Source organism: Magallana gigas, chromosome 2, assembly GCF_963853765.1.
Source record: "Magallana gigas chromosome 2, xbMagGiga1.1, whole genome shotgun sequence".
Classification (NCBI taxonomy): domain Eukaryota; kingdom Metazoa; phylum Mollusca; class Bivalvia; order Ostreida; family Ostreidae; genus Magallana; species Magallana gigas.
In genome coordinates, this window is record NC_088854.1 from 28,682,311 (window position 1) to 28,694,542 (window position 12,232).

At 33.0% G+C, this 12,232-nt stretch overlaps 1 long non-coding RNA gene across 1 annotated transcript; it reads left to right on the forward strand.

Annotated features, from left to right (window-relative positions):
• Positions 1-506: 506 nt before the first annotated feature.
• LOC109618317 (uncharacterized) lies at positions 507-2,995 on the forward strand. Its single transcript, XR_002199245.3, has 2 exons — positions 507-925; positions 2,804-2,995. It is a non-coding gene; the product is annotated as an uncharacterized lncRNA (long non-coding RNA).
• The last annotated feature ends 9,237 nt before the right edge of the window (positions 2,996-12,232 follow it).

Here is a 12,232-nt window from a genome sequence, read left to right on the forward strand (position 1 = left end):
TAAAAACTTAAACTAAATGCTTTATTGATATATGAAACGTCATTTGTGCTTATTTTAAATGTTATTATTTAAATAATTATTCTTTGATATCTTTATAAACCGGATGAGAAGATACATATTTTAAAAACATGATATTTTTATTGCTATGTCACAGTGTCTACGTACAAATTGACAGTAATAAAGCTAACCAAAATGAACAACTGCAGATATTCTTATTTGTTTTCGAACTTACATAATTTTCAGATATCGATGCATGTACGCCTATGTTTGTATTTAATAATATGTTAATAATCATTTAATTAATCGAAAATAAAAAGTTTTGTTTCGAATTCCAAAAATCAACACATTTAGACAAATCATTTATTTAATTTAAATCTGTACGTCTCTACGATGATTATGTACATTTCTTTTTAACAAGAAAAAAATACACAGGAGTATGCATGCACTTAATCTAAGCATAATAATTAAAAAATCAGTTCATATTGCCTCACAAAACGTCAGTGATTTCTATTTTTCTATACAAAATTAGTTCATTAAATTCGACTTTCCGTTCATTTCATTTTTAATAATATACTTAGTAGTTTCCCGAAGGCTTAAAACAGAGGGCAATTTAGTATGAAAATTAATGACAGCGGAAAATGCTTCCGACTAGGACATTACTTTTGCGTTTATAGAAATGTAATTTGTATACATATCAGGCTGTGTATTCTGTATATTAAGGTACGGCGATACTTATAAACAGCCAGCAAGCGGACAAGCTTTTGGCGAAAAGAGGTCGCCATGTGTCATTAGGAATTGTTACCAGGCTGGTTACAGTATTTTAAGATTACGAAAGAAATGGAATATCTCAAGTGGATTTTATTTTTCGTCGCTCTGGGGTCAATCGTTGCTCATGATGAGGAAGAATGCCGGGAACTGATGAGCAGTGAGTAATTTTATCATAATATATAGGATTTTTTTAAACTCGTGTCGTTTGTTGTGAATCATGATACATTATCAAAGGAACATCAGTCGCGTTGTATGAGCTAATTGCATTTTTTTCGATGTTCAAAAGACATAAAATTAATGTTTCACTAAAACAAATTTTGATTAACACTAGATACAATGTAATATATATCTTAACATTGGAGTTGACCGACAAGACGATAAGATTAAGTGTCTTAGATGGTATGAGTAATGTTAGGATATATATTTTTCTTGTTTGACATGCACATTATTCAAAACTATCATGTTGCAATTTAGAAAATGCCAAATCATCGGTATCAGTTGTCATCTCAGCATAATAAAAGATGAAAAAATTCAGTAGAATCAACTAGAATAGACATACTATCAACAATACATTATATAATTATTCATTAAAGAAAACAAAGAGTATTGAGATAAAAATTCCTATTTAATCACAAAATTGTATTACATGTATGTTTTAATCCAATAACATTTTCATCAATTTAACCAACAGTTAGCGTTAATATTTTTTTGATTGACATTTAACTTACGGTCCACTTCAACATATAAATCTTATTCCTATTTAAGTTAACGTTTCAATGCATTTTCCTTTTTTTCAAAATAAGGTTGTGACACTCAAAACCTTCCGTCCTGTTTTTCAATGTATTATGATAGTCCCATGCATGTCTTGCCGTAATGAGCCGAAGTTAATAAGCATTTTTTTCTTCATGCCACCTATTTTGAGAAAAACTTTTTTTGTTTGCCAGTTACATCTTGTCTAACACAAATTCAAAAAAAAAAGATTGTCAACTGTAATTATAAACAAAGTATGTTAATCATGCGTTATTTTTAACTCCTTGTCTTACCTTTCCGTTCGCTAAGGCTTGTTTAGGTGGTGAGTCTTTATGTTAAAAAAAAGAAAGTTGAATTAAGTGTTAAAACGGTGACCTTGAAACATGACTTTCTTTGACATGAAGTACATCACAATGAAAGTCAATTTACATGTGAAAATATTTAAGTCTTAGCATGCAATGTACTATAATGTCTTTGTTCCATTTATTTTTTTTTATTAGCAGTAAATGGTAACATCGATCTTTAAAAAATATTTTGAAAAAAATGATTACAACAATTTGTATAAGGTCAGATTTAATTTGAAAACAATTATATAAATGTATTAAGCACACGGTTTGAAATGATTACAAATCTTATTTAGAGAAAATATATCGTAAAACAAATATTTTTCATATTATTTTTTTTTTTATTAATACGAACGTATTTTAAGTCCCAAACATTGAAAGTGGTGCTTAAGTAATGTACATCTTTACATCTTCTGAGTACTTTCTAATCCCCCCCCCTTTATATAGTTATTGACCAAATATAACTAATCACTATCCATTGAGTTAGATAGTTTTGTCCTTGTTTGAATATACACTTACTTTTTTTAACAATTTCCCTCTAACTTTTTAAATGAGTATAAATCAATTAATAAAAAAGGGAATAAACATTTTATGATTACAATTTTCTACAATACCGTTAGAGTAATTTTTTTGCCTTGAAAGTAATCTTATGAAACGTAGGTCATTTTATCTACTAGATCGCTTAAAACAATTAGAATGATATGTCTCGGTGACCTTTTAAATCAAAATATTAATCTAAAAATTGACAATGATCGGTTTTTTTTAACTTTCGAGGTTGTGCATTTTAATATCACTCCCTTATGGGATGTGTCGGGTGATATAGCTATTATGTGAAACGTGCTGCTCTTGCTCTTGAAGTATTTATGTATTGAACACTAAAATTAAAATTGTTTCTAAATATTAAACCTTATCTAATGACTTTTGAATTTGTTTAAATTAAGGAAAGCCTTGGAACTACGTGCCATATTACATGCTTCTGAGGGAAGTGATCTGTCGCACGTGTTGTGGACTTCAACCAGGGCGAACGCGCGTACGATGTATTCTCAGGAGATGTATCAATGCAAGATTCAAGTGTTCATAGACACAAAAAGAGACCTGTCACTAAGTAGTAAATAAACTGGATGATGGATTTATTTATTTTTTTTGTCTTTTTTTAACAAAATATTAATGCATTTATTTTATATTCACAGGAGTAATTCTATTTAAAAAACACATCTGTTTGTTCACCTGATCTGAAAGCATAAGTGGGCTTTTCTGGTCACTTTATATCTGATGTCCATCTTTCTGTCCGTCTATTTGTTCGTCTTTCCGTCAGTCTGTCCGTCTGTCTGTCTGTCCCACCGTCTGTAAACTGATCACATTATCGAATTCTTCCCTAGACCCACTGCGTCAGTTTTAATCAAACTTTGCCCAAAGCATTCCAAGGTGAATTTGATTCAAGTTTGTTGAAATGAAGGAAAACTTTCTCTTTTATTGGGAGAGGAGTCATTTAGAATAATTGAAAATTTGTTGACATTTTTAAATAATCTTCTCAAAATCATTTGGCAGAAAAGCTGTAACTTGTATGGAACATCCTTATGTAGTGTAGATTCAAGAATATTCAAGCAAGATATTTTGTGGGCAGGGTAGGGACCACAATTGAGGGTTCAAATTCTTTCATATGCATATATATATTTAAAAAATCTATAGGAAACATTCTTTAAACCATTTCGCCAAAGCTTGTGTAGAAGCATTCTAGCTAGTGTAGATTTAATTTTGTTCAAATCATGGTCCCCATATGCATGGTAAAGTGAGGGCCACACTGGGAATTTTACGTAGGAACAAATAGCGAACAAGTTTTATCTAAATTTTCTTCTCAAAACCTATTTGGCCAGAAAGCCAAGACCTGTGTGGAAGCATTCTCAGATGAAGTGTAGACTTACGTTTGTTAAAATCAAAATCTCGGTGGGTCAAAAATCTTCTTGATACAGTTAATTTTATTCTTGCACACCAAGAGACATCTATATCTCTCTATCCATCTATCCACCCATCTATCCATCTATCATTTCTCTTTCTCTTTACAGTTTTATTGGGATTTTTTAATAAATAGAATAATGTAATATTAGCATATTTTAACACCTATAACTATAACTATACTCATAGTTCGTTTTCTAAGGAGGAAATTCTTCAAAATCATACGTCAGTTTTAAATATTTTCAAAATGAATTTGAATAACCTTACTTATATTACATACCTTAACTTAATAAAAACCCTAAGAAACAAAGGCACATAGCGGTGGTGAATGTTCTACCAAACCTCTTTCTTTACTCCTTACTAAAATATCAATACTTCGTTAATATACCTAAATGTTGAGTTGAAGGCCACAACGAGGAATTTTCTTTTTCACATACAAGTCTTTGAATAAATTCTGCTTCATATGAAAATATAAATAGGTCTGCCAACAATGGAGTGCAATTGGTACCCATGGGAATTCTAACAGATTGTCGGACGATCTGATTTTCAAAAGCTACATACATGTAGATGTTGTCAATCAGAAACGCAAACATCTTCAGAGTACATTGTCCAGGGATTTTTCCGTTTTCCCGATTGCATAAAGAGCACATGGCAGATGTGACCGGTCAGCGGAGGATGCTCACTCCTCCAGGGCGCCTTGTCCTGCCTCTGATTTTTGTGGAGGTCCGTGTTTGCTCTGCTCCTGTTTTATATTTTTCCTCTTGACTTTGGATTTTGGAATACTGTTCGTCATCGCCAGAATTCATACAGTACATTATGTTGTTGATTCTTCTTTAAAACTCAAAAGAAATAAAAAGAGAGCATTGTATACCAAAAACGAGCACAATCGTTTTGTTTATCCATAATTATAATTTGCAAGTTGCATATTGGACGACAATATGAATATATTCACCACTTTATCTCATTATGAAAGACCTCAGATAGCAGATTGTCTGTAACCAAGTGACATAAGTTGTATCATTTTGAAAATGACCTGAAACTAAAATCAACAAGAGGCCAATTGGCCTTAATGGTCACCTGAGTAGCATATAACCCATACAACTTGTCGAGGAGTCTCATATATGCATTTAATTAATTAGGTTTCATTCTGGAGTAGAAAAATTTTAAATTTGTAATGACGACCACCCTGCCTGAAATCTTTCAAAAAGAACTGTGAAACCTATAATTTTGGCGAAAAACTTAAAAGATCTGGTCTACAAAATCACGAATTCACTTTTCCTTTCAGGTGTGTGGGAGTAAAGGAGATAATTTTTTACCATTATATGCATTAACACCTATACATCCATTTTGGCCCTGCCCTAGAGTCAAAACCCATACTCCAGAGGACATGAAAATTAAAATTTCAGTAGAGGACTTCCTGGTAAACATAATTATAAGTCAGTTTTTATACAGATGTGTGAGAATAGAGAAGAAAACTTTTAAACATTATATGCATTAACACTATATCCCCCCCCCCCCACCCTCATGTCCTAAACCTCTGCTCCAGGGGCCATGAATTTCACAATTTAGGTAGAGGAGTTAGTGTACATCATAACCATGTATTCAGTTTTTTGTCCACTTGTGTTGGAGTAGAGAAGAGGACTTTTAAATATTTAAAACATTTTTACTATATGGCCATATTGGACCCACCCTAGAGCCGAATCCATAACAAAGGGGTCATGAATTTCACAATTTTGGTAGAGGGCTTCATGGACATTATAACCAGGCATTTAGTTTTAAACAAATATGTATGGGAGTAGAGAAGAAGATTTTTTAAGATTTAATACATGTTTACTATATGGCCATATTGGTCCCAACCTAGAGCCTGAACCCCTGACACAGGGGTCATGAATTTCACAATTTTAGTAGAAGGCCTCATGGACATCATAATCATGCATTTAGTGTTTAACAAATATATATATGGGAGTAGAGAAGAAGATTTTCTAAGATTCAATACATTTTTACTTTATGGCCATGTCCATGCATTTAGTTTTTAACAAATATATATGGTATAGTAAAGAAGAGATTTTCTAAGATTAAATACATTTTTACTATATTGTATATTTATACCATATTGGCCCCACCCTAGAGCCAGAACCCCTGACCCAGGGGCCATGAATTTCACAATTTTGGTAGAGGACTTCATGGACATCATAACTATGCAACCAGTTTTTTCCTCACGTGTGAGAGTAGAGAAGAAGATTTTTGAAAATTTGGCCTTTTTTCATATTTGGCCCCACTTGTGGCGCCCGGGGTGGTAGAGCCATGAATTTTAGAATATAGATTCCTCTTACTATAGAGATGCCTCACACTAGAAATAGTAACAATCAGCTTTGTAGTTTTTAAGAACCACGCACGCACGACGACGGACGAAAACAGATAGCAATAGGTCTGACCTAAAAATTCAAATCAAACAATGCACTTATATAATTTTCTTTTATTTTGAACAAACAAGTATTCTTAATTTACATTCGTAATTTCATAAGAACAACGGAAAATATTTTCAATCTACCATGACTGTGCATAAATTTTACTCTTAATTTTTTTTTTGTTAACATGTATACAAAGAATACTAATTATTCAAATGAAATAACTAGGACTTACTAAACTACCTTAGAATATTTTTGTCTGCTCAATACTGGATTAATCTAACCAACAAATGCGTATTCAAGTTTGATTAATTCTCCATCTTACACGGGTCTTTAGTGTTTTCAAAACATTCAATATGCACGTGTTTATAAACATGCATCTATTTTGGTAATCAATTGATGATTTATAGATAGTAAACATAAGGTTATCTGATAAATGAAATATTGGCATTCATTTAATGTCGTCGCTACGTCTACGATAAAAAACACCACCTATTCAATATCTCTACTTTCTTTTTACTTCCTTGGAAAATGCATTTCCGAAAATTTACTGAATTTGGCTGACTGCCTTGGTTTGATTGCTAACTTGATAGCATACAATTACAACGTACCTGTTTACAAACGGGTTTTCAAAAAATACTTAATGGGTTCTAGAACGCCTATAGTAGGCTCCGTACGTGCACGGCTGCTCTTTCTAACGGTATACCAAGATCTTTTTATCATTCGCAAATCGATATCACCAACTACTAGAACCTCAACGATAAGGTTAGGATGAACATCACTTACTGAAGTGAGTTTTTCGTTTTTCCACTGAAAAATGGGGTTTAGCGACAAAGGAACTTCATACAGATTTTCCTTGCACCACTGAACGTGGTGATCCCATGCCGATATCAGCACCATTCGAATATACTGAGTACATTGTTGAAAAAAATAAGCAGTTTCAAAAAACAATAAAGGATCTTTCATATTTTCACTTTTCTCCACTGACTTTTCTGTTTTTATTTCAAATGATTTCTTCTCGTGTGAATCAGGGTCTTTCAAAAAATCTTCTCTTTTCCATGTTTTGCGGTTTGCTGAAAACAAATACTCTGTTTTTATTTTGTTTCTTTTTTGGTTCTTCTTTCTTTTGCTGCATCCTTTCGGATTTTCATTGCTAGAGTTTGACTCTGGGTCGCGTATATACAAAGTTTTCCCCTCATCTTCAAATAAATGGCTTTTTTTCCCTTTTGTTTTTTTCAAACGTTTCTCTCTTTGCTTCACCTTCCTCTAAATTATTGGTAGATCCATTTAATTCCACATTATTTGGTTTATGTTTTAAGAAATTGAAGATTTCATCGACGGGTATTTCACAACATTGTGTGCCGTAAGGCAGCCGTTTGGGTCTCTCTTGGCCATCAAGAGAAAGTGACAGCCAAACACCGTTTATCTCCTGTCCAGCCAGTAAGCAATTCCTGGGGAAATGAATCACAGCACCTTCCATCAACATGTTTTCTTCATATTCTTGTTTTTCACTCTTTTTTGTATTCCTCATAAAATTATTTACAAGTGTGTCTTGTCTTTGTTTAGAAACTAACCGCATAATATCTAACCACAGTGACTTCAAACTGGGATGATCTGCAGCCATTTTGATTGTATATTAAAAGAATACACGTCATGTATGTTTTGAGCTGTCTAAAAATAAAACTTTCCGGTCTAATTATTATTACTATAACATATCTGATTTGTCAATTATTACATTTGCTACTTTAAGTTGGTGTTATGTCTTTCAATAAAATATTTTCCTTCAAAAATACTTGCCAAGGGCATGGTGTAACAAGCTGCATTATTTTTCAATACCATTTTCTATTTATCTGAAAAAAAGAAAGCTATCCTGGACGTAAAGTTTAAAACAGTCAAACGCTTACATTTAATAAATCAATACATGCCTTGGTATCTGGGATATACTCGGAAGCTTAAAAAACAACGTATGACATTTAGAAATTATACTAACTAAAACCATTAGAACAGTACGCAGTTACCAATTATAGATGAATTCTTATCATCAAATCTAAATAAATAAATAAAAGAAAATGTATTTACGATATGGTTCCTAACTAAACTTTTTTCTGACAACAATATACTAACAAAAGGCTTGCTAGCATATCTTTACCTCCAACGTATCCTTAGAAATATTATAAAAGAAAATATCTTAGGAAAATTGTAAAATGACATCGTTGATATATGAAACTATTCGACACTATGCGGACGTCCCATTGTTGTCAATTCTAAGTAACAGCTCTCAGATTACATCAATAAGCATTTTATGTTTTCTTATAAAACTCTTAACTTCCTTTGTGGTTGTGCCCCCTTTTTAGGGATAGGTACTAATAAATCATATAAGAAAGCATTAGATCAATGGATTTTATTTCAACATTCTGGGAAAAAGAAATTTGCATGGAAGATTTTTCTAGATATTTTATCAACATTAGCGTTCAAGTCTTACTTGAACTTGCTGTGATATACATGTGCTGCAGAATAACAAAGATATCAAACACTAATTACGCCTTTCGCTCAAATGGTACCAAAGACGACTTTGCAAATCATTAACTCAAAAAGGTCATGACAATGGTTTCTTTTCTGCAAACTTTTCTGTTTGCAAGTCTTACTAGTATTTGAACATAATAAGTGCAATTACACATCAAAAGAACCCGGCGCTCAGTATACTATCAGGAATTGATTTTAACATGAAAAAAAAACTTCTACTTTGACGTTGTTCGGTTTTCGCAGCTGTGATATTCAAAGTAACATTGGCGATTTGCCTGCATACGGTTAATGTTCGCTTTCGGTCATGCATAGCTATAAATTGCATTCCGATACAAAAATAAAAACAATATCGATGCAAATATTTATTTCAAAGTTTAAACAAAGATAGGCTAATCAAGAAGAGAACGTCATACTTTCACATCATATTAATTTTCTAAAGGTGCTTTTTAAAGGTTTATTTTTATGCACAAGGAGTCACAAGTCATATACCATAATTATTTGCATATTCCACGAAAAGTCCGTTTATTGTATTTTTCTTGTTTATGCTCATATGCTGTACAGCAATCAAAATAAGACTTTGAATGCGAACTACTGATTCAATTCAAATCTACATTTTGCTGTATTACAACTAAAATTCTGTTGTCTTAACTGAAGCAATTAGATATCCCATTTTCTTGCCGAATCACTGAATACCAGTAATTCTTTCAACATAACAAATAAGACACGTGTTTTCAAAATATCATTGAACTTTCGTGTTTGGTAAAAATCAACAAGTTGAACGTATCGCTTGGCAAAAAGATAGGTTTATGCTCAATTCATGTCGTCTACAACCTTTGCTTTACAAAATACTCTTTGGGTTCCAAAACATCAATTCTGGGTTCTCTGGATGCTCGATAGCCCTTTTTGGTGGTAAACCACGAAACATTTTCAATCTTTCGCAGATCGACATCCCCAACAACTAGAACATCAACAACAATTTTTGGACGTACATTCCTGATTGTAGTAGTAAGTATTCCTTTTTTCCATTGAAGAATACAGTTACGTGACAGAGGAACCTCATACAAATTTTGCCTGCACCACTGTAGATGGCGATCCCAAGCCGATATCAATATCATTCGTATATACTGCGTTCCTTTATTGAAATAATAAGCATTTTCAAAGAACAAAAAAGGATCCCTCATATTGTTACTTGACTCTATAGAGCAACAAAAATACTTCTCAATTGGCATCTCATTTTTTGATGATTTCTGCTTGTCTTTTAAAAAATCTTCCCGTTTCCAAACTTTTCCTTTCGACGTACGAAAAGGTGTTGGTTTTATGGTTTCCTTTTTGCTATTCTTCTTTCCACTGCAAGATTTTTCCAGAACTTCATATTTGGGGGTTGACTGTAGCTTACCTTCACACAAAGAATGTTCACTTTTCCCATTGATTTCTTTGTACTTTTGCACCGATATCTCGTCTGCGTTTGCTTTCCTTTTTTCTTTAATTACTTGATCTTTGATAGCATTTTCTACACTGTCAAATGTTACTTTTAAATAATCTGGTTTATTTCTCAAATAACCGATTATTTCATCGGCAGGTAATTCACAACACTGTGTGCCGTACGGAAGCATTCTGGGTTTCTTTTGACCATCCAGCAAAATGGATGTCCAGACACCGTTTATTTCATTTCCAGCCAGTAAACTTGATTTAGGGAAATGAATTGAGGCACCATCCATCACCATTGATTCTTCATAAATCTCTTTTTCTTTCTTTTTTGTACTCCTTATAAAGCATTTCACTCTTATGCTACGTTTTTGTCCGGAAACTAAACTTAATGTCTTTGCCCACAGTTCATCCAGACTGCTGGGTGATTTGCAATGATCTACGGCCATGATGAAAATGTAATGAATGAATGTAGGCAGCGAAATTTTAAGCAGTCTAAAGATAACATTTCCCGGCTAGATAAGAGGTAAGGTTGATTGCATATCAACCTTATATATATTATCAATGCAATGATTTAAAATGACTCATCTTTTAAATCAAAAGTCGGTCTTTCAATGCTTTGTTATCAAGATTTGCATATTTTCACAATATGTTGTTTATTCTTTTTCTAATACATATATTTATATGTTTGATGTCATGTCTGCTATTCGTATAAAAGAAAGAATTGGTATTCTATTACGCTAGAATGGCAGTAGAAAATCTGTACCATGGGGGGGGGGGGGGGGTCAGAGGTAATTGTGTTTATAAGAGTGAGGTGGTCCGAGACCTAATTTAAATAAGTTTGAAATTTCTAGGACGGGTCCAAACCCCCAAACCCACACCCTAACCCCCTCTAGATCAGCCACGCCACTAGAATGATTTTTTACCTACATGTATATACTAGTAATGCTATATAAGTTTTAGGAACTACAAACAAAACTAAAAAAAAGGACCTTATGACAAATGCGACAACTTTTTGCATTATTAATAGAGAACGGGGGCTCATAAAAGGTGATGCTTAACGACTCCTTGCTTATTCAAGTATAAGCACCATTCGAATGCATAAATGTAATTAATAAACCTAAACAACAATGAAGCATTTTCAAAAATAATTTCACATTTCCGCCTTTCAGAAAATTTTCAATTTTTCTGCGCATTTAGCAGGCATACTAAAAACACAGTATTTAGAGATGTAAAATACACTAATTAACTGTCGTCTACTGTATTGTCAATATTCCTATCCTTGTAAAAGTATTATGATTAGGGTGCAAGTAGTACAAGTATATTGTACGTGTATGATCATATCGACTGATCCGAGACATTAGTTGATTGAATTACAATAAACTGAACTACATTTCCCCCATTTCTGATCATCGTGAGTAAAGTGGGTTTTTTTTGTAATACGCAATTTTATCTCTCTGAAAGCAGTTGATTATGAAGACTTACTTTTTATTCATAAAGATGTGTAGTATTTAGTTTGATCTGATGATTTAAAATTCGTTAAAAAAAAAGACGCAATGGTCTCAGACAAAATGTCATTCATCCAATGACTATGCAGTCTCCTGTCTATTTTCTACCTTTGAAATATCTTGTACTAACCTTGAAGTTCACGATTGCAATTATTATTGCTGATTGCTTTGCGATCAAATGAAAGCTTTGTTACAAATATGTTCTTAAGTTAATTACCTCGCAAGTTTGTAATATATCATACAGGTTCCAGAATGGCAATTATGGGTTCCCAGACGCCTGATAACCCTTTATAGATAACCATAAAGATTTTCCAATCTTTCGCGGACTGATATACCCAACAACGAGTACCTTACCTACAGATTTCGGATCAGACAAACAACGTAGGTAGTTGTTCCTCTTAAGTCTGGGGTTACGCGACAAGGAAAATTCATACTAGTACATACTCTCACTTTCTTCCTTGAACAAATGAAAAATCCTCTCCGTCATATGACTTACGGGGAATATGTTCCCGCGAGAATTGGGGTTCTTTCCAAACCCAAACTCCCCCCCCCC